The 20,642-nt window shown below is 42.0% G+C and overlaps 1 pseudogene; it reads right to left on the bottom strand.

Moving 5' to 3' along the window:
• Window positions 1–19,694: 19,694 nt before the first annotated feature.
• Window positions 19,695–19,812, bottom strand: LOC126254838 (5S ribosomal RNA; annotated as a pseudogene).
• Window positions 19,813–20,642: the final 830 nt, after the last annotated feature.

Below are 20,642 nucleotides of genomic sequence, written 5' to 3'. Positions count from 1 at the left end.
TAGAAAGTCACTCCACTTCTCTCACCACTAATTGTTTTACTGGCAAACTGCATAAATCATTTCCATTCGCTTACAGCTGGTTCTTGTGAAGTGGGTTGCAGTAAGTGGAACCACCAACCGGACTTCCACAGTATATCTTGCAAGGTGAGTATGGATATGAGTAATGGACTGAAACTGATCTTGATAAAGTCTAGAACCGCAATAGGCGCTTCTTGACTTACGGTGAAATACTGAAATTCCATAACATGTATGCGACCTACTTCCGTTGCAGGAAGAGCCTGATTAAATATCTGGGCCTCTTCTGAAATAAAGAGAGCTGAGTCTGGGGTGGTGCATTTGATACTCCGCATACTGTAAAAGTACTGGACTCACTGAGAGAGGAGATAACGAAGTCGACCCAATCTACTTTGCCGAATACATACTGACATCATGTTCCACTTTGAGCAGGCTCTTCAGTATGCTAGAAAACTGCTAGCGCCAGCTGTTCAGCTTTTTTTACGTACTAATTCACTTAACAACTGCAAATAATTATTCTACAAACTGACAATATCTTCACTATATAAACATGAGCTCGGTAAAGTTACTGTGTCTCTCACATAAGAGAATTAGGCAGGAAACGCTGGGAGGTACAGTCTGCGTGTAAACCGGAACGCGAGCAGAATTGTGGTGCGGCAAGAACGCTGCAGCTGCTATACATGAGATCTCTTCATATGCGAGGGCTGGAATTTTAATAGTGGTAACTATTTATTTACAGCTCGTACAAAATACATACGTGTTTCAAAGTTTTACTGACCTTCAAGGTAGTCACCAGCATTGTGTGTAAGCCGTTGCCAGTGACGTGGAAGTCGTAGGATACTCTTAGCAGTGCCAGTTATGTGGACAGTTCGATAGGTGCGGTCTATTGACCGACGAATTTTTAGCAGTTCTGAAGCTTAGAAATAGAGTTGAACAACTTACGAGGGCTTAAGTCAGGGGAGTGCAGTAGGTGGTATAGCACTTAGCATGCCCCATCAGGCCGGCCGTGGTGGTCTAGCGGTTCTGGCGCTGCAGTCTGGAACCGCGGGACTGCTACGGTCGCAGGTTCGAATCCTGCCTCGGGCATGGGTGTGTGTGTGATGTCCTTAGGTTAGTTAGGTTTAAGTAGTTCTAAGTTCTAGGGGACTTATGACCTAAGATGTTGAGTCCCATAGTGCTCAGAGCCATTTGAACCATTTGAACCATGCCCCATCAGTCAAACAAATCAGTAACAGGTTCCATTGTACATGCTCCAGCATTGTCCTGCAAAATTAAGTTTTGCAAAAAGTGTCATCACTTCTGTGTCTATGCTGTTCATTTTCGGAACACAACCTACGACCAGCTTAGAGACAGAAGTGGTGACACTTTCTGCAGGATCTAACCATCATTTTGCAGGACAATGCTCAAGCACGTACAGTGCAAGCTGTTACTGATTTCTTTGACTGATAGGGCTGCTAAGTGCTATACCACCAACTGCACCCCCCTGACTTAAACCCTCGTGAGTTCAACTCGATTTCTAAACTGAAGGAAGCACTTCATGGCATGCGCTTCAGAGCTGCTACAAATTCGTCGGGCAATAGATCGCGCCACTCGAACTGTCAAAACAACTGGCACTACTAAGAGTATCCAACGAATTCACATCGCTGGCAACGGATTATACACAACGCTGGTGACTACTTTGAAGGTCAGTAAATCTTTGAAACACATACGTATTTTCTACGAGCTGTAAATAAATAGTTCCCACTATTAAAGTTCCAACCCTCGTACATTAGTAATTCACATCTGTATTCCTTACAGCGTTACAGCACTTCCAAAATACACACATCAAAAAACGTTTTGCATCACCCCGGTTCCAAGAACTCCTGAAGATAGACGTTGACTGTGGATAATGTATCAGAGACACAGTCCATTTGACTGGAATGAGACTTTCACTCTGCAGCGGAGTGTGCGCTGATATGAAACTTCCTTGCAGATTAAAACTGTGTGCCGGACCGAGACTCGAACTCGGGACCTTTGTCTTTCGCGGGCAAGTGCTCTACCGTCTGAGCTACCCAAGCACGACTCAGACCCCGTCCTCACAGCTTTACTTCTGCCAGTATCTTGTCTCCTACCTTCCAAACTTTACAGAAGCTCTCCTGCGAAGGCAAAGGTCCCGAGTTCAAATGGCTCTGAGCACTATGGGACTTAACTTCTGAGGTCATTAGTCCCTTAGAACTTAAAACTACTTAAACCTAACTAACCTAAGGACATCACACACATCCATGCCCGAGGCGGGATTCGAACCTGTGACCGTAGCGGGCGCGCCGTTCCAGACTGTAGCTCCTAGAACCGCTCAGCCACACCGGCCGGCCCGCAAAGGTCCCGAGTTCGAGTCTCGGTACGGCACACAGTTTTAATCTGCCCGGAAGTTTCAGTCCCTTTGACTGTTCGGAGATGTCACTAAGACCGTCATGCATGCATGAGCAGTGCCTATTAGACGGACGGGGTCCGACAGCCGATCAGTTCCAGTCATTCCATCGGGAAGGAGGTATGCGACTCGTCCTGTCTGTAGTTCAAACAAGCCTGGACGGTCAATACCGCGGTTCGATCGCGTTCGCTTGTTACTTTGTGCCAGGAAGGGTTCTCGACAAGGGAAGTGTCCAGGACTCTCGCAGTGAACCAAAGCGATGTTATTCGGACGTGGATGAGATACAGAGAAATAGAAACTGGCGATGACACGACTCGCTCAGGCCGCCCAAGGGCTACTAGTGCAGTGGATTACCGCTACCTACTGATTATGGCTCGGAGGAACCCTGACAGCAACGCCACCATGTTGAATAATGCTTTTCGTGCAGCCACAGGACGTCGTGTTACGACTCAAACTGTGCGCAATAGGCTGCGTGATGGGTAAATTCACTCCCGACGGCCATGGCGAGGTCCGTTTTTCCAACCACGACACCACGCAGCGCCCAACAATATGCCGAATGGACCGCTCAGGATTGGCATCCCGTTCTCTTCACCAATGAGTGTCGCCATATGCCTTCAAACAGTCAATCGTCGGAGAAGTGTCTGGAGGCAACCCGGTCAGGCTGAACGCCTTAGACACACTGTCCAGTGAATGCAGCTAGGTGGAGGTTCCCTGCTGTTTTGGGGTAGCATAGTGTGGGGACGACGTACGGCGCTGGTGGTCATGGAAGGTGCCGTAAAGGCTGTAGGATACGTGAATTCTATCCTCCGACCGATAGTGCAATCATATCGGCAGCATATTGGCAAGGCATTCGTCTTCATGGACGACAATTCGCGCTCCCACAGTGCACATCTTGTGAATGACTTCCTTCAGGATAATGACATCGCTGGACTAGAGTGGCCAGCGTGTTCTCCAGACATGAACCCTGTCGAATATGCCTGGGATGGATTGAAAAGGGCTGTTTATGGACCAGTCACTCTGAGGAATCTACGCCAAACCGCCGTTGAAGCATGGGACAATCTGGACCAACAGTGCCTTAATGAACTTGTGGATAGTATGCCACGACGAATACAGGCATGCATCAGTGCAATAGGATGTGCTACTGGGTATTTAGAGGTATCGGTGTGTACAGCAATCTAGACCGCCACCTCTGAATGTCTCGCTGTATGGCGCTACACCATGTAATGTGTGGTTTTCATGAGAAATAAAAATGTTGGAAACGATGTTTATGCTGATCTCTATTCCAATTTTCCGTACAGGTTCAGGAACTCTGGGAACCAAGTTGATGCAAAACATTTTTTTGACGTGTGTATGAACACCTACGAATATCTGTGCGCACTACATCACTGGTGCGATTCACGAGGTGAGATGTGGAAGGGCCGATGTGAGATTGTGAAACAAACTGTGTTCTGTGAGATAGGGGGATAGAGGGAAGGTGGGGGAGACTCATCCGCTCACTTTGTAGTTTGCCCATCTCCGAAGGAGGAGAGAAGGAATGTGCATGACCACAATCAGGCGATCTGTCTTCCCTCCCACGTGTATGGTCCTTCTCAGCCAGGGTTATCGTGCGGTTCGGCTCCAGTGGACAACCACGAGAACGTCTCGTTCAAGACGAGTGTAACCCCAATGTTTGCGTGGTAGATTAATTATGGTGTACATGGAGACAGTGTTTGCGCAGCAATCGCCGACATAGTGTAACTCAGGCAGAATAAGTGGAACCAGCCCGCATTCGCCGAGGCAGATGGAAAACCGCCTTAAAAACCATCCATAAGCTGGCCGGCACACCGGACTTCCACCGGGCGGATTCGTGCCGGGGACCGGCACGCCTCCCGCTCGGGAAGCAGTTCCTTAGACCGCACGGTTAGCCGGGAGGCCATGCTGTCGTCATGGTTACCCTCCAGTTCCTCATTGACTCTCTTCCTGCACGTCTCACAGTGGTCTGCTCTCCAAATGTGGCTTCCGACAAGTGGTCACACATTAATGTGATTGGACAGTGGAACCCTGCTTTCACAAGTCACCTTTACACAATGAAATCAGTGTCAATTTGACTGACTATACATACAGCTCAGCAATTTGGCCTTTCGGGGGGTGGGTGTGGGGCGGTTAACCACTTTATCTCAATATTTCATGGATTCAGTGTTATACACGATCGTAGGCAGGTGTTGAGATGTCGACACTATGTGTCGACCTTTGTGGAACCAGTTTTGGTGTCATGTGTCCACTGAGTGACAGCAAGCAGTTTTCATCTCCATGCACCATGACTTTGGGGCGGCGCTTAGAGCGGCTTAACTTGTTCCTCATTTCATACTTACTGCCTAAGAACTCTCCAGGTAATATCGCTGCCCAGTGGTGGCGGTGCTGTCCTTTGTCAGGTGGAGAATTATCACAGACTCCCAACACGCTCCCAGCATTTATTAGCTGCAGTAATTAAACTGTAGCGGTACTTCCCTGTTACATACGAGAGTTGAGACTAGACAAGAACACCGTCAGATGCTTAAAGCCTGATGTATTAGACAATACGAGAAACCATCTGACACGAGACGGAAAATGAGGATATCGTAGAACGGCAGTAGACTTCAGAATGAATGCAGCTATCAGAGTCGTTAAACTGAGTTGACAATAGGCTAAAAATCCTCCAAAATCAACGTCAAAATTCTTTAGCTGAACCAGTATGCGTGTCACACAGTACGACACATATAAATTTCCTGAAACGATCTCCTGCCTGATGCTCGAGTCATCTCAGAATGAGAACTCCCAGTCATCTCCGAATCGTGTGTCACAGCATCAACTTCGAATGAGGTCCCAAAGATTTCCGAAAGACGGATCCTGAGTGAGCTCACCGTAATCACAGGTTGATCGGCTGAAACCTCCTACTCCAAACGAATGATCCCGCTTTTCTCCTAATGTTCATTGATTCCGAGGCTGCCCTTGTCCGGCAGTTTTGTTCATTTTCCCCCTCACTGTGTCCAGTGCAATAAACTTGCCAGACTTCGCACATTCTTCGAAAAGTCCCTGGGAGGTAACGGCGTTTAGCATGGGCATCAACAAGCTCTTCTTGTGCTGTCTTGCATTGCTGCATTTCCCACTTCTGGCTGCTCGGTTTCTAGCGGCTTACATGCCTTATTTTCTTGTGAAAACCGTTGAGAATTGCTCCAGATGTTTCTCCGCATTTGTCAGGCATCGGGAAGGCCGCAGCCCAACAAGAAGCCCGTTTGTTTGTTACGGGAAAGCCTTTAAGCCTTCAGTGTCGTAGGCGTTCGGAGTTCTGCAGCGTCCCTCAGCTGTCAGTTCCCCACAAGACATCCCTTTCAGAGCAAGACAAACACTTCAGCAACACCTTACCACTTTATGTGGCTTTCGGAAAAGCTTGGCTTAAGGGTAGCCCTTTTATCTTGAGTGTCTGGCTGTGAAGTATTACACTGCACATCTACTGCATAGCACTTTCTCTAATTCCTTTTTTTCTTTTTTGTATGTCTTATGACTGTTCATTGCGGCTCAAGACTAATTCCTCTCCTGAGCCAATCTCTTCATCTCAGAGTAACAACTGCACTCTGTGACCTCAGTTATTTGTTGTATGTATGAATATGTTTTTCCACAGAGTTTTCACACTCTCATGGAAGCCATAGCCTGATATCTTAACTAATGCTACGTCTCCAGTTGACATCGCCATCTGCCAACCATGTATGCTTAAACCTCGACACTGAAGACTAAATATTTTGGTTTTTCTATAGTAACACTGTATAAGATTATCATCATCACGGATCATACATGTTTCTTTACGTAAAATTCAAAAGAAGTTCATTTTTTACCGCTTAAGTGAAATCATATTTTCGAAGTTTCCTATTACGTTCGACAAACAGATGATACATTCATATAGCGAAAGTCTTCTGTATGGTTATTTATATTTTTATTTAGACGACCAGTCAAAGAAAATCATCCTTTTCCCATCATTGCTCTTCTAGACGCCAGGCTCCATCTCCATATCTAAAACTAACCTCTAAAGAAAATACAAAGGCAGCGCTTACTTACATAATGCTATCGATTGGGATTCCTCTTATGTCGAAGTATTCTTCAGCATAAAATCAGCAGATATGCAACTGGAAAAAAATCCAGCGGTAGAAGTTACGGTGCTCTGTGAGAAATTTAAATTTGTCTCAACTTTTTATTTATGAAAGCACTTTTTATTGCAAATGTGCAAGAGTGATAATGCTGTAGATAACACTCAAGAAATTGTGTTGATCTTAGGTAATTTTATATTTGCTAAGCAGTTGCTCTCGTCATATAAGTGAAGTCGTAGACCTTTGATAATGTGTGTCGTTACTTCAGTGGGCGAGTACAAATATTGCTACATCGACTCATAAGAGAACCATCAGCCTGTTCATCACAGATTTGGATGATTCTTAGGTATATTGTAGAGTGACCTATCCTGAGTGTCTGGTTTTTCATGCGATGGCTCCTAGTTTCCGAGAAAATTCGTATTGAAGTTTTATGCTTCCTCTCATATACAAATAGTGACAGCTTCCTTTCCCCACGAATCCACTGAACTTTATCCAAATATTTGGCATTTTAGCTAAGAACCGCTAACGTAATGCACATCTGCAGAAAGCTGGCTGGAATTATTGACAGATTAATGAAATTACTATAGCGAAAATGACATTTCTGCACGACATATTTTATGTTACTCCTAGCAGGTTAAAACTGTGGGTCCTACCGAACCGACACTCTAACTAGCGATCTTTGCCTGTCGCGGGCAGGTGCTTTCGATTCATCTACCCAAGGACGCCGTGCGGTTCTAGGTGCTTCAGTCTGGAACCGCGTGACTGCTACGGTCGCAGGTTCGAATCCTACCTCGGACATGGATGTGTGTGGTGTCCTTAGGTTAGTTAGCTTTAAGTAGTTCCAAGTTCTAGGGAACTGATGACCACAGATGTTAAGTCCCGTAGTGCTCAGCGCCATTTGAACCAATTTACCCAAGCACGACTCACGACATCTCTTCACGGCTTTAATTTTCGCCAGTAGCTCGTCTCCTACCTTCCAAAGCTGATGTAAGTACAGCAGTGAGGACTTGTCCTGAGTTGTGTTTGGGGTAGTTCAGGCCGTAGAGAACTTTCCAGCGAAAACTAAAAGTCCAGAGCTCGAATCTTGGTTCGGCACACAGTTTTAATCTGCCAGAAATTTTCATATTAGCACACACACCGCTTCAGAGTGAAAATCTAATTTCACTTAAATATTTTGTACGATGAAATTTAAAAAAAAAGAAAATACATGGGTAGGATTCGAACCAGTACCGTCAGCGTGATAGCCGTGATCCTCAATCGTTCCACTACTTTCTCTTGGAGAAAACATGACTAGCATTACATATGTTAAAGGTTTTACGCAAAAAATTCAACATCGCGTTCCTCGGAAATTTGGGGTCGCATGGAAAGTCGCTACCTTGGGACAAGTCCCTGTACAACATACCTGACGTTCATCAAAGTCCGTGAGTAAAGGTGTGATGGCTCCCTTGTCAGTCACTCCTCAAAATAGTTACCTTAATAACAAGATTAAAATCTGACAGTATTTTGTCATTTGGCGAATTAAATTGCGTGTGTGGCTTGCCTTTAAGAAACAAATTACGTAACATATTAAAAGTGTATCGGTTAACGATCGTAAAATTTTTTTTACGTTGTTTCCAATGACAGTCTTGCCCCGCTTATGAGCTTCATTATTTTTTCTATGATGTATATGTTGGGCGCGTGAGTTATAAAAGGTTTGAAAGAATTAGAATAAAAGAAGGATATACTGATAAATGAAGTAAGACTGTTTCTGTAGATGTCATTTCTATCGTGCTACTGTTAAACATGAGATGTTCAAATAACATGTTAGTTAATAATACGTAATTCAATATTTGCTCTTGATTGTGACAGTTGAAATTAAATACAGATAAAAAGCCAACGAATGCCAGCTGCAAAACTGGAACACTGATACATTTTAATTACTTTTGTTTCCTACATGTCATTGGCTCTAAGCCACTTCGGATATTTATGTACACCTCTTTCAGTCCCGTATGTGAGGCACCTTCTTAAATACAATGCCACCTCGCTCGATACGTGCCACTGGCTGTAAGCGCCTGCACTGAACCAAGCAGTGTTACTTACGACAGCTGTCCACTTTGCCCACCTGTCAACAGTTGCCCATATTTTCGGCTGGTACACTTATCACCAGTGAAAACGGTTGCGAGTATTAATTGAAATGGACATGGCGTTGACGGTCGAAATTTTAAAGCCAGGCTATGACGTGGAGTGCCAAATTAAGTTCGACAGTATAACTGATACGAGAGTTTCGCGTTTCACGCATACCACTGAGTTTCTGCATTCTGAAGCCCCCTTTCTGGAGTCCCATTCTTCTCTACAGCTCGACAATAGTGACTGTATTACTCCTGAAGAAAATTTCTAGTGCTTTTACCTTACGTTGTGATGTTAATGCTAGCGCAGTGTATTTAACTTTGACCGTATTCGCAACGGGAATAATTATCGAATTTTTGTATCCTCAATTCAAGGTGTGACAGTGTTTATAGATAGATGAGTTCCAGATTATAAATCAAAAAGTCCAATTCGATTCCTAGAACCATGAAGACTTATTCTGTCACTTTCCTGCTTCTTCATCTCTGACGAAAAGCAAAGTTGCAACGTACTTCGGAGTTCGTGTTTAACTGCTAGTTCCCCTGTACCTCGTGGGATACGTTAGTTTGAAAGTCAAAGGAATGTAATGGCATACTAGTTCCAAGATGGACGTGTCCAATCACTGTGGTGTTCAAATGAGCCTTCGGCTTGTTGACAGCTTCACTGTTGTGTGAAAAGAAAGCAGAAGAAGGGAAGTTGGCAACACTGTCCTGTGTACGCCCGAGAGATAGGAGGCATTAACACCGAACACACCAGTACTTTTACAAGTGCAGCGCCGTCACTCGCCGCATGTCTATACGGACAGTAGTCTCGACAGTTGAGGGATTAAACAATAATTGGCGCTTCTGCTTGACAATGCCATTCTTCTGCGGTATTTATTCCCAGTATAAAGTGTATGAATCCCTGTTTCTTTGGAATGCACTGTCGTCCGCTGCATGATGTCCTACTTCCCCGAAAAAAAAAACAAACAAGTATGCTCTTTTTGAAACTACGTCATCTCGTTCACACACCCGACAAGTTCTTTACTATAACATATTTTAAAACCAAACATATAAGCAGAAAAATTTGTTTCACTGCGTCCTCGCTAGCAATGAATTTTTTGATAAAATCTGTAAATCTTTGTCTTCTTTACAATATCACGGGAACTGCTGCCTAATAACGTATGTACCGTTATTGTCAGTTGACTGCTTGTTGCGAGCATTTGTCTTCTTTTTCTTTGGAGTAAGTACTTGAGTCCGACTCTGCACAGTATCCGTCATCTGCACACCGACGTCGACTTAATCAACTTTAAAATTTTTCCTCTTTTCATCAACTTTTCCTCCAATAGTGTCAATGCTTTCTGCCTCTTATTGTCAACAAATTTAATAAAGTTCATAATAAGCCGAGATGACTGCTTGCGAAAGGATTTTCTGCGATCGCTTCTCATGTCTGCAGTGCAAAGCAACAAGGCGCAATGCTTTAAACTAGAAAGCGACTGTACCCACTCACGGCCGCATCTTCATTTCGCTTTGTCTAATAATATGCTGTCACACTTCCCGTGGTCAAAACATCTTTTGCGCTGTAGGACAGTATTTGTACCTGACGTGACGCACTTAAAAATTTTTACGGAGATACATAACGTAAGAGAAAATCAGTAGTAACTGTATAAGTACCAACATAACCGACATTATTCACTTAAACAGATTTAATGAAGGGTAATAGCACCCAGCCGGGTGCACAAATTTTATTACATTGACCTACTTTGGATACCGGTTAAGGGTGTCTTCGTCACATTAAGTTATAGGTACCTGTAATTTTTAATCAACATAGGAGAAAAACAACCATATCAAAAATCTTAAGTACAATTAGAAATATCAAAAACAGAACAGATATTACTTAGTTAAGTTCACACTGCATGCAGAGATAATAAAATCATGTAAGCTGAAATGCTCAAGCCAAGTAGGTATAAGTTAAATTGCCAACATTAAGACCACAAGCATAGTAAGCCGCTAGGACTGACATCAGACTGATACCCTTTTCTGTAATTCAGAGGTCCACAAAATAATCCGTTATACTTACCCAGTTTATTACACAGAACAGACCGGCGGAACTATCAGTATCAGATATAAATAGCATTTATTTTCCAGAAAGAGTACTAATGTGCGTAATTCGTTGTTTGTGGATCAATTGCTGCAGGCCACAAACCGAAACCAGTCGATGAAGCTACTATGCTCCATAAAGAAAAGAAAGGTTAGAGGCTTGATATTCTTTAAAAACTTGAAATTTTTAAGCACATGTCTGTTAATCATGTTCTCATTCTTAATAAACAGTTACAACGGCGAAATAAAAATTTCCTTAACGTCTTCAAACCGTTGTTCGCAACTATTTCACATACTGTCGTTCTTTTGAAGAGGGTCTTTAGACACAGTTGTCAAAAATTTTTTTCCTCCTCTTCTAATAGTTTGTGTTGTATCGATCTGTGCATTTTGCACTCTTTAATGCCATGTGTCACTGGACAGATGGCGCGATTCAACTGCTGTTTCATTTTGCATCATTTCCTGTGTATTTATTACCTGTTTGTATACTTATTTTATTAAGCTTGGTCAATTGTTGTAACTACTTTCATTTGTAATATAAATGTTTTCTTAATTTGTGACGGTCTGCGCTATAATCACACCATGGTTGGCCTGCACTGCGCTGATGTATATACCCTTAGTCGGTATAAATCAGGACCAAGCAGTAAAATCTGTGAAACCGGTTAGTTGTTTTTATCCTTCATTAAAAATGAAATACGGCTGCTCGACGTTAGCAACGTTCAATACTGTAGCATATAAATATGTGAAAACTTCGCTGCTTTCGTTACAGATCGGGAATAGCTAATTTGGTTAAATAACATCGTGCACGACTGTATTCGGCATGACAATGTGACACAGCAGGCCCAATAGAAACAATAAAACTGTTATGCATTTTAGGAGGCAAAGAAAACGAATTGTGGACTAGTAACTAACGCCGAGTATCATGTCGCGACTCAAAACGTTTTACTCTAGAGGCGAAAAGATCAAAATCATTTCCAAGACATAGTAAAGAAATGAACGAGTCATATTAAAAAGGGGTCAGTGAAGGCTGAAATGGTTGAATAACTGGGCAGGATGACGATTTGAAATAAACGATCGTTAAAATTATGACCTTCCCAGTTTTTCAAGTCGACTGGATAAATTTAATAATTCTGTTGTTTGTTGTTCCTGTAATGGTATCGCACTTGTTATTGTTTAATTGCTTATGTTTGAATGTTTAAGTGCATTGAATGGCTATTATAATTTTGTCACTTGCTTTTGTGGTTCCTATATTGGTGTCGCGCGTAATATTGTTTATTTCGCATAGATATTTGTGTCGTGTTGTATTATGGGTATTTGCGTCACAACAATTAACTGCTATTGTGTCATGACTAGTGTATGAATTTTACATTATGTTTTAATATGTTCGTAGCTAGTATTTTTTTGTGTCATGATCTGTCTTTTAAGACGCGTCTTGATTTTATGTGCAGCAAGAGCACGTTGCTTTGTTTGATTTTTTTTTTAATTTATACGCTAAATTAAAATTTTTAGTCATTTGAAGAATCACTAAATTATGTTTTTCACGAATATAATTCTGTCAGTAATTGCATACTGAATAAACATTAGTGGTTAGCCACGTACAAAACAATGTAGGGAAATGTAAGGCTACTAAAATTAATCATCTCCATCACTACAATTTGAATGCTTGTAAATGCACTTTTCAATTAAAAAAGTCTTTTATTTGTCATGTTAAATTAATAATCCGATGGAGAGTGGCTGAATAAGCAACCCACATACCGAAGGAGTGCAGATCTCCAATAACAGCGTGACTGTTGTAGTAGGTAGTGACAATACCATTTGAGAAGTACTCTCTACATCTACTTATTGCAATAGATACATACGCAGGTGAATAATGCTGCTCTATCTCTAGCCAGTAGTTTTTTTCCATTCTACAACTTCAGTAGAATCCGACTGACAGGAGGTAGTTTATATCCTCTCTGCGCTCGACAGACCATATAGAACAAAAGGAACTCTCGCGTACATTCATTCCACACGCTATTGTCCGTCCGTCCCTAGAACGCTTTCACTTTGAACTACGAAATGCATTCTACAATAACATCATTGATTTGTGTTTCAATTTAGTCTCGCTCCATCCTTCATTCAGACTATGGTCTGAAGAGGAAATGAATATACATCGTGGTGAAACCTGTGTTCTAATCTCGACAAGTAATATACATCACTCGGCCGCGTTATGCTGCAATAAACGGGGTTCCTGTTTTTTAATTTAAAAAGCTTATAATGGAATATTTTACACATTTTTTTCTTCTAGTACACAATGTGACCTACAATGTTTACGTAATTACGAAATGGCACCTTTGTCTTCGTACATGTACGAAGTGCACGGATTGAAAAAGGCGTAAGAGAGGGATGTAGTCTTTCGCCGCTGCTGGTGAACCTGTACGTCGAAGAATCAATTACGGAAATAAAAGAAAAATTCAACAATGGAATTAAAATTCAGGTTAAAAGAATACCAATAATAAGATTCGCTGATGACATTGCTATTCTCACTGAAGGTGAAGAAGAATCACGGGATTTGTTGAATGGAGTGAGCAGTCGAATGAGTGCAAAATATAAATTGATAGTAAGCTGAAGAAAGACGAAAGTAATGAAAAGTAGCAGAAATAAGAAAAGGCGACAAACTTAACATCAGAATTGAGGATCACGAAGAAGACAGTGTTAAAGAACTCTGCTACCTAGCAGCAAAATGACCAGTGATGTAGGAGCAAGAAGGACATAAAAAAGCAGACCAACAGTGGCAAAAAAACACATTTCTAGCCAGGAGAAGTCTACCACTATCAAATACAGGCCTTAATTTGAGGCAGAAATTTCTAAGAATATACGTTTGGAGCACAGCATTGTATGGCAGTGAGGCATGAAGTGTGGGAAAACAGGAACAGAAGATAATAGAATCATTTTAGATGTGGTGCTACTGAAGAATGTTGAAAATAGGTGAACCGATAAGGTAAGAAATGAGGTTCTCTGCAGAATCGGCGAGGAAAGGAATATATGGAAAACACTGACCAGAAGAAGGTACAGGATAGTAGGACATCGCTTAAGACTCCACGGAGTAACTTCCATGGTGCATGGTACTAGAGGGAGCTGTAGACAGTAGAAACTGTAGAAGTTTCTTGCAGATCCTAAGCACAATTGGCTTGGTTGATAAGACGCGAGAACCTGGAAGTGTAAAGGATGGCTGGGAAGTTGTCTGAACACATTATCTTTACAGATACTATTATATCCGAACAGCAATTCGAGTAATCACCAACCAGTAATCCCACTAAGTTCACAGCCCTTTAAATTTAAAAGTGGTAATGTCTCTCACGTAGTCTTGTTTTAGAATACGAAAAAACCTGCCTTCTCCTACAAAAGTATATGCTTTGTTGACTGTTATTTTGGATTCAAGTGTGATAAATTATCACTTGCTACTTACTATACGATGTTTGCGAACATGGAATGCGTTGGCGGCTGGTAGATTATATTCGCAGCTGTCATTACATCTAAAGGACTTGTCAGACTGACTGTTTGCTGACGACACTCGGAAATCGCCACATATTCGGAAACAAACAGCCAAATATTCATTTCATCTTTCGTTCTCTAATCAGACGGACATGTTAAATAACAATGAATACGAAATTCAGAGCAATTTCAGAGCACGAAATTCAGAGCAGATATAATGAACAGTGGTTTGCCTTATATTTGGGTGAAAGCTATGGTGCTATCTGTATCAGTCGGTCTTGTATCTGCTCCGGGTATAGTTGTTCTGTCCGACCTACTTGAAACCTGAGGGCCTCTAGTCGTAATTACCTTCTCAGGGGAACACTCAAAAATCACGGACTAAACTACAAAAATGTAATCTCTGACACATAAACGATTTCTTGTTGATCGTGAACAGGCCCTGAATAGCTTAGATTAATCAAAAGAAGTCGAGTGTTACACGTTACTACTTTAACCACACGTGGGAAAAAATTCACAAAAGTCAAAGAATAATTCACATCCTCAGAATGAATAAAATATCGTTCCTAAACTAATCACTAATTCAGTTTTAGTGAGTAAATTCATTAGAATTACACTGAAATGGGCTAACGTAACAGTTTACGTAGTTCATCCAGTACATTAGTACTGTTCAAAAACAACTAAATCACGTTCACAAGCAATTAATAATTACATACTTATATTTGTACGAAAGCCATACAAATGTGGCATCAAATCCCTGGCTATTCCGTCATTTTGCTGCCATACATCGAGAATATTTGTAACTCACGTTCAGATATTTCGCTTGAGAACCTTTCAGTCATCCTTAAAGGGAGTCGCTGGCACGTTTTTAAATCACTTCACACGCTTTGAATTAAACGCGTGTGAGTCAGAGATAACACTGTTGGTTACAAGAGCATCAGTCACAGATTAAATTTGATGGGGTAACACTCGTTTAACAACACTTTTTGCAAATGTGACGTCTTTTTTACGTCGGGCGCAATATTGTCGATCACAGGAACTGCTATCAACTTTCGTTAGTGTTCAATGTTGGCCTCTTACCAGGAGCAATTGTGAGATGATTGTTACCCATGAAATATGTGCGAGAAGGAAGGATATGAATGTTATTGCTCGTCGCTTTAAGCTGTTCTTTTAGGTTCCTATCTAACCATACACTCGGAAATCGCCACATATTCGGAAATAGGAAATATTCATTTCATCTTTCGTTCTCTAAGCAGACTGACATGTCAAATAACAATGAATACGGAATACTGATACTAAATTCATAAGAAGGGCCTAGTATCAGTTAACAACGCCAAGATAAAAAATATTAGCATGTTGTGAGATGCGACACTATATACTCAGACTTTTATTACCCACGAACTCTTCCCTCACGCTACAGCCCACTCGTGTGATATAGTCTGAAGTCTCGGTTATCGCTGTATCCCTTGAAGGTTTATACCGCTGATGTGTTGTTAACTAACATTGGATGATGACTTGATGATAACTTGTTTGTGATACATTTTCAATGCGCCGTGCATTGAAGCTGCATACTGCAATTTATAATACAAAAAAGTTAAGTATGCCTAAATGAATATTGTCAGTATTACGGCTGCGGTGTGTGGTGGTGGTTGGAAGGGGGGGGGGGGGGAGGGAGATGGATATCCCACGAGGAGCAGTATTGTGTTGGGCCTCGCGATATTGCGTTTCTTGGCGTCCAAATGACATTACGATTGCAGGTAGTGCTGCTAGACGAGTGCTACCACACTTGATGTGCCTAAGAGTAAAACAAAGTTAGCGCGGAATCAGTGTACCCACAGAGTTAACGAATTGTGTTGTTGATAATTATTATGGATGAGATGAAGACAGAGAGCAGATGTGAAATGAGGGGTTTCCGAGATTTGCCGAGCTGGGAACCCTCGTCCCCTTTGAGCAATGTGTCTGCTAATTGTATCTCCATAGTTTCCTTGACCACTGAATCGCAGTAGGATGAGGCTATGGCCAGGATATTAATTTTCACGTAAGCCTGACTTTTCTGAAAATCATTAACATCAATCAGAATTCCTTCTAGGCAAATTTCGGCACTGCGCGATTATTACATGGATATGGCGTAACAGAACAGACACTTTATCTGTTGATTATTTTGATTCCTTTTCAGTGGCGGCCGTCGGCAGCCATTCTCTTTGTCATCAGTAGCATCCTCGACGGGCTGTCCGTTATACGCCGCCAGTGTCCAAGTACTCAATTCTTAGTCGTGGCTGACAGCATTGCCACCAAGTAGCCCACCATTAAGGTATTTCGTAATACTACAACAAAGATTCTCCATATTTGACCATGTCTTTATACTTGGCTGCCATTTGCCACTTATATCATTCAGTGAGTCCCGTAACTAGAACGTTTCGTGAAACGTAATAAGATGTCGGCAGTGGGTGAACTTATTCGTTGGATAAATTGTCTGGCAGCTTTCGAGCGTAGCTTAAGTAGTATTTCATTCAAGAAAAGCATACGTAGTGAAATGAAACTGTAAAATTATTTGTCCCGTGTTTGGCTTTCATATCGTGGCGCATTATAGTACCATCGAACTAATTCAGTGGAACGCTGCTTGAAAAGACGGGTTCATAGCACATTCTTGCTTTGGGTTGGGTAAATGCATCTAAAACTTGGAAGAATTGGTTATCAGCAGCGGTATGAGGATGCAGAAGGCAAAGGAAAACAATGCAATAAGTACACTTAATGCGTATCCGCATGAATTTAGTCTGTAACTGAAAAAGTGTATTGATGATATCTCAGGTGATAAAAGATTCTGTATCGCTGCAGCGGCCTACGTGAGAGTACGTAACCACGAGAAAATGTTCAAATCTGTGTGAATTCCTAAGGGACCAAACTACTGAGGTCATCGGTCTCTAGACTTACACACTACTTAAACTAACTTATGCTAATAACAACATATACATACCCATGCCCGAGGGAGGACTCGAACCTCGGGTGGGAGGGGCCGCGCTATCTGTGACATGACGCCTCAAACCGCGCGGCAACTCCGCGCGGCAACCACGAGAAAAAGGATAGCAAAGAAAGGATAACTTTCTACGAATCGGAGCATGAACAGTATGGAGTTTGAATGTGTTAGGGAAGTTACATAATCTTAAATCAAAACAGAGATGCACAGGCTCAGTCAACATTTAGTTGGGGTCTGTAATGTGAATTGGATAGAAAATAAAGATTTACGTTCAGACTGAGATTTCGAAATCAGGTATTGGATGTTAGGGCGTATCCAGAAGCAGATATAAGTTATATCAGGTAACAGTGGCGTAAGGATGAAGACTAGGTTATGGTTTGAGAGAACCGTATGGAAAAATGAGTGCGGAACTATAATAAGACCGGACTGAAGTTCTCTGAGACTGTAGAAGCCGAGACAGTTAATAGCACAATAGGCAGTACATTAGAAGAGGAGTGGATATTTCTGTGAAAAGCAATCACAGAAGCGTGATAGACAAGTAATACAGGTACAAAAAAAGGAAACTGCAAAAACCCCTTGGGTAACAGAAGAAATTTAGCAACGAAAGAAAAAGTATATAAGTATATACATGTTTTCGAAAAGACAGGAATATAGCAATATGAAAAATACGGCAACATAAGTCCTTTGGAACGAAATAACTGACAAGTTCTTCGGGAGGACGACGATTCCATCCCGCGTTCGGCCGTCCTGATTTAGGTTTTCTGTGATTTCCCTAAATCGCTCCAGGCAAATGCCGGGACGAATCCTTTGAAAGGGCACGGCCGACTTTCTTCCCCGTCCTTCCCTAATCTAATGAGACCGATGTCCTCGCTGGTTGGTCTCTTCCCCAAAACAAGCCAATCCAATCCAGCTGACAAGTTCAATGAAGCGAAGGGAAAATGAAAGCAGTACAAATTCCAAGATTTTGTAAAAGTCATGGTTATCCGAAAGACTGCTTCAGCATGCAAAAAAGTCAAAACAGCTTTCAGTAAAATTAAAAGCAATAGTGTCAACATTAATAATTCAAGATGAATTCCAATGTTAAACACAGAGAAGAGAGCGAATAGGTAGAAAGAGTGTAGTGAAGTTCTCTACGAGGGGTGGAACCGTCTGATGGCATGATAAAAGAAGAAATGGGAATCGATGTGGCAATGGTGAGAGGCCCTGTGTTTTGCAAGGACTGCGGCTATATAATGCGGAAGGCTCAGATAAAATTCCTTCTGAACTAAACTCATTTTGAGATGTGTACACTAATGGCTATTCTGGTTCGTTCGCGGAATCTATGAAACTCGATGTATACTACTAGAATTTAGGAAAAATATCATCCACACAATCCCGCAGGCAGGAAAAATTCTGCTATTAGAGAAGCAGATCAACACGTGAAAGACGAAGCAAAGAGACAAAAAAAAGCGTACTATCATAGACGAAGTGGGCATTCCTGGCAGTGTGAAGAGTCCAACTATCATACATAGGTCTTAATTTGAGGAAGAAATTTCTGACGATGTACATTTGGAGAAACTGGAGGAGAAGGTGATCAAAGCGTCGGTGATATAGTACTACAGAAGGATTTTGAAAATCAGGCGGCCTGATAAGAAATGAGGTTCTCCGCAGGAACTACAAGAAGAGGAACGTACGAAAAACACAGACATGAAGAAGATGCAGGCTGATCGGATATGTGTTCAGCCATCAAGGAACTATCTCCGTAGTACGTGAGGACGCTGTTGAGGGTACAACCAATATTAGGAGTCAAATATTGATGTACATCCAAGAAATAATTGAGGACGTGAGGTGCAGCTGATACAGTGAGAGGCTGACACAGGAGACGAAATCATGACAGGCCTCACTTAGGTTACGGTGTATACGTTCTTTTCTCTAAACATTGATGTGAAACGTAAAAAACATGAACTGTGATGATATTTTATAGAAAGTGCAGAGAAACTTTGTAGCCAGCAATGTATATCTCACAGAAGTCCGAAAACAAGATGATAGGGAATATACCCATTACTTTCATGATCGTATCCGTTCGACACTCCTGTCATCTGGCAATCGCCCTAAGGATGATGGCAGTAGTATAAATACCTAGTGGTTATAAGTAAAGCACAGCTGCTCACAGGGATCCAGTGTGGGTTGTAATTATCGTATGACAGCAAAACTTCTCAAACATACTAATGCGTTAATGCGAACTGATTTGCGCCATAAAAAAATTAGTTCCAGTTTTGGCCACCAGGTGCAAACCTGGCGCCGTGCATTCTTTGTATGACCGTATGATATCCACGCCGTCATTTGACAAGCCATGACGATTAGTAATAAAGCACTCCGTCTTGAGGCCACAAGTGGCCCATCGGGACCATCCGACCGCCGTGTCATCCTCAGTTGAGGATGCGGATAGGAGGGGCGTGTGGTCAGCAAACCGCTCTCCCGGTCGTTACGATGGTTTTCTTTGACCGGAGCCGCTACGATTCGGTCGAGTAGCTCCTCAATTGGCATCACGAGGCTGAGTGCACCCCGAAAAATGGCAACAGCACATGGTGGCCCGGATGGTCACCCATCCAAGTGGCGGCCACGCCCGACAGCGCTTAACTTCGGTGATCTGACGGGAACCGGTGTATCCACTGCGGCAAGGCCGTTGCCCACGGTTAGTAATAAAAGCAACATAATGTCTTTCTCTCTTATTTGACCTTCTCTGCCGACATCTCGTTCCTAATCCTTTTCCTGTCGAAACGTTTGCATTCACACCACCAAGTTTGCACCTCTTGGCCAAAATTGGAACTAATTTTTCCTCAGCGTACATTTGTTCCACATTAACGCATTCGCATATCTACCAGTTTCGCTGCCGTACGATAACTTCTGTGAGTAGCTGCACTTTAATTATAACCACCCAGTGCATCCTCTGCAGGCTTTAAATTTATATAGTATGATAGTCTCAAACATGCAGAATAGTTCTTTATATATGTTTAGTAAAGCATTTAATTTCTTTTTCTTGCTAAGGTGTCTACCAACTACCGATGTAGACACAGGTATTATAATTTGTGTATATATGATTCACTGGCCTTGTCGAATAGTTACAAGTAGAAGAAACTCTGTAGTTAATCTAAAGTGAATATACACTTATATAGATGTTCGTGTGGATAAATGAAACAGGAAAGCTCTTTGTTGTTATTTATTATGTATAGCGTTTGTAAACATTCAATAGTTTTGCGACATAAAATGATATTATCCAAATTTCCTCAACATAGACTCTCGTCGTTTTGAACCACAACGCGGATCAGATTACAATTTCATCTTCGTGTCCTTCATTGGTGAGACAGTGAACTTTCCCAGCTCTGTCACATAGTTCGTTAACATGGAAATTATTTCCAGATATAAACCCACATTCGTGGAGAGGAATACAGATTTAGTTCCCATGTGCCGTAACACTTTAATCTGTCACGAAGTTGCATTTCAGTATGCTCTGCACTTCC

Source organism: Schistocerca nitens, chromosome 4, assembly GCF_023898315.1.
Source record: "Schistocerca nitens isolate TAMUIC-IGC-003100 chromosome 4, iqSchNite1.1, whole genome shotgun sequence".
Taxonomy (NCBI): domain Eukaryota; kingdom Metazoa; phylum Arthropoda; class Insecta; order Orthoptera; family Acrididae; genus Schistocerca; species Schistocerca nitens.
This window is presented reverse-complemented; position numbering and strand designations above follow the sequence as displayed.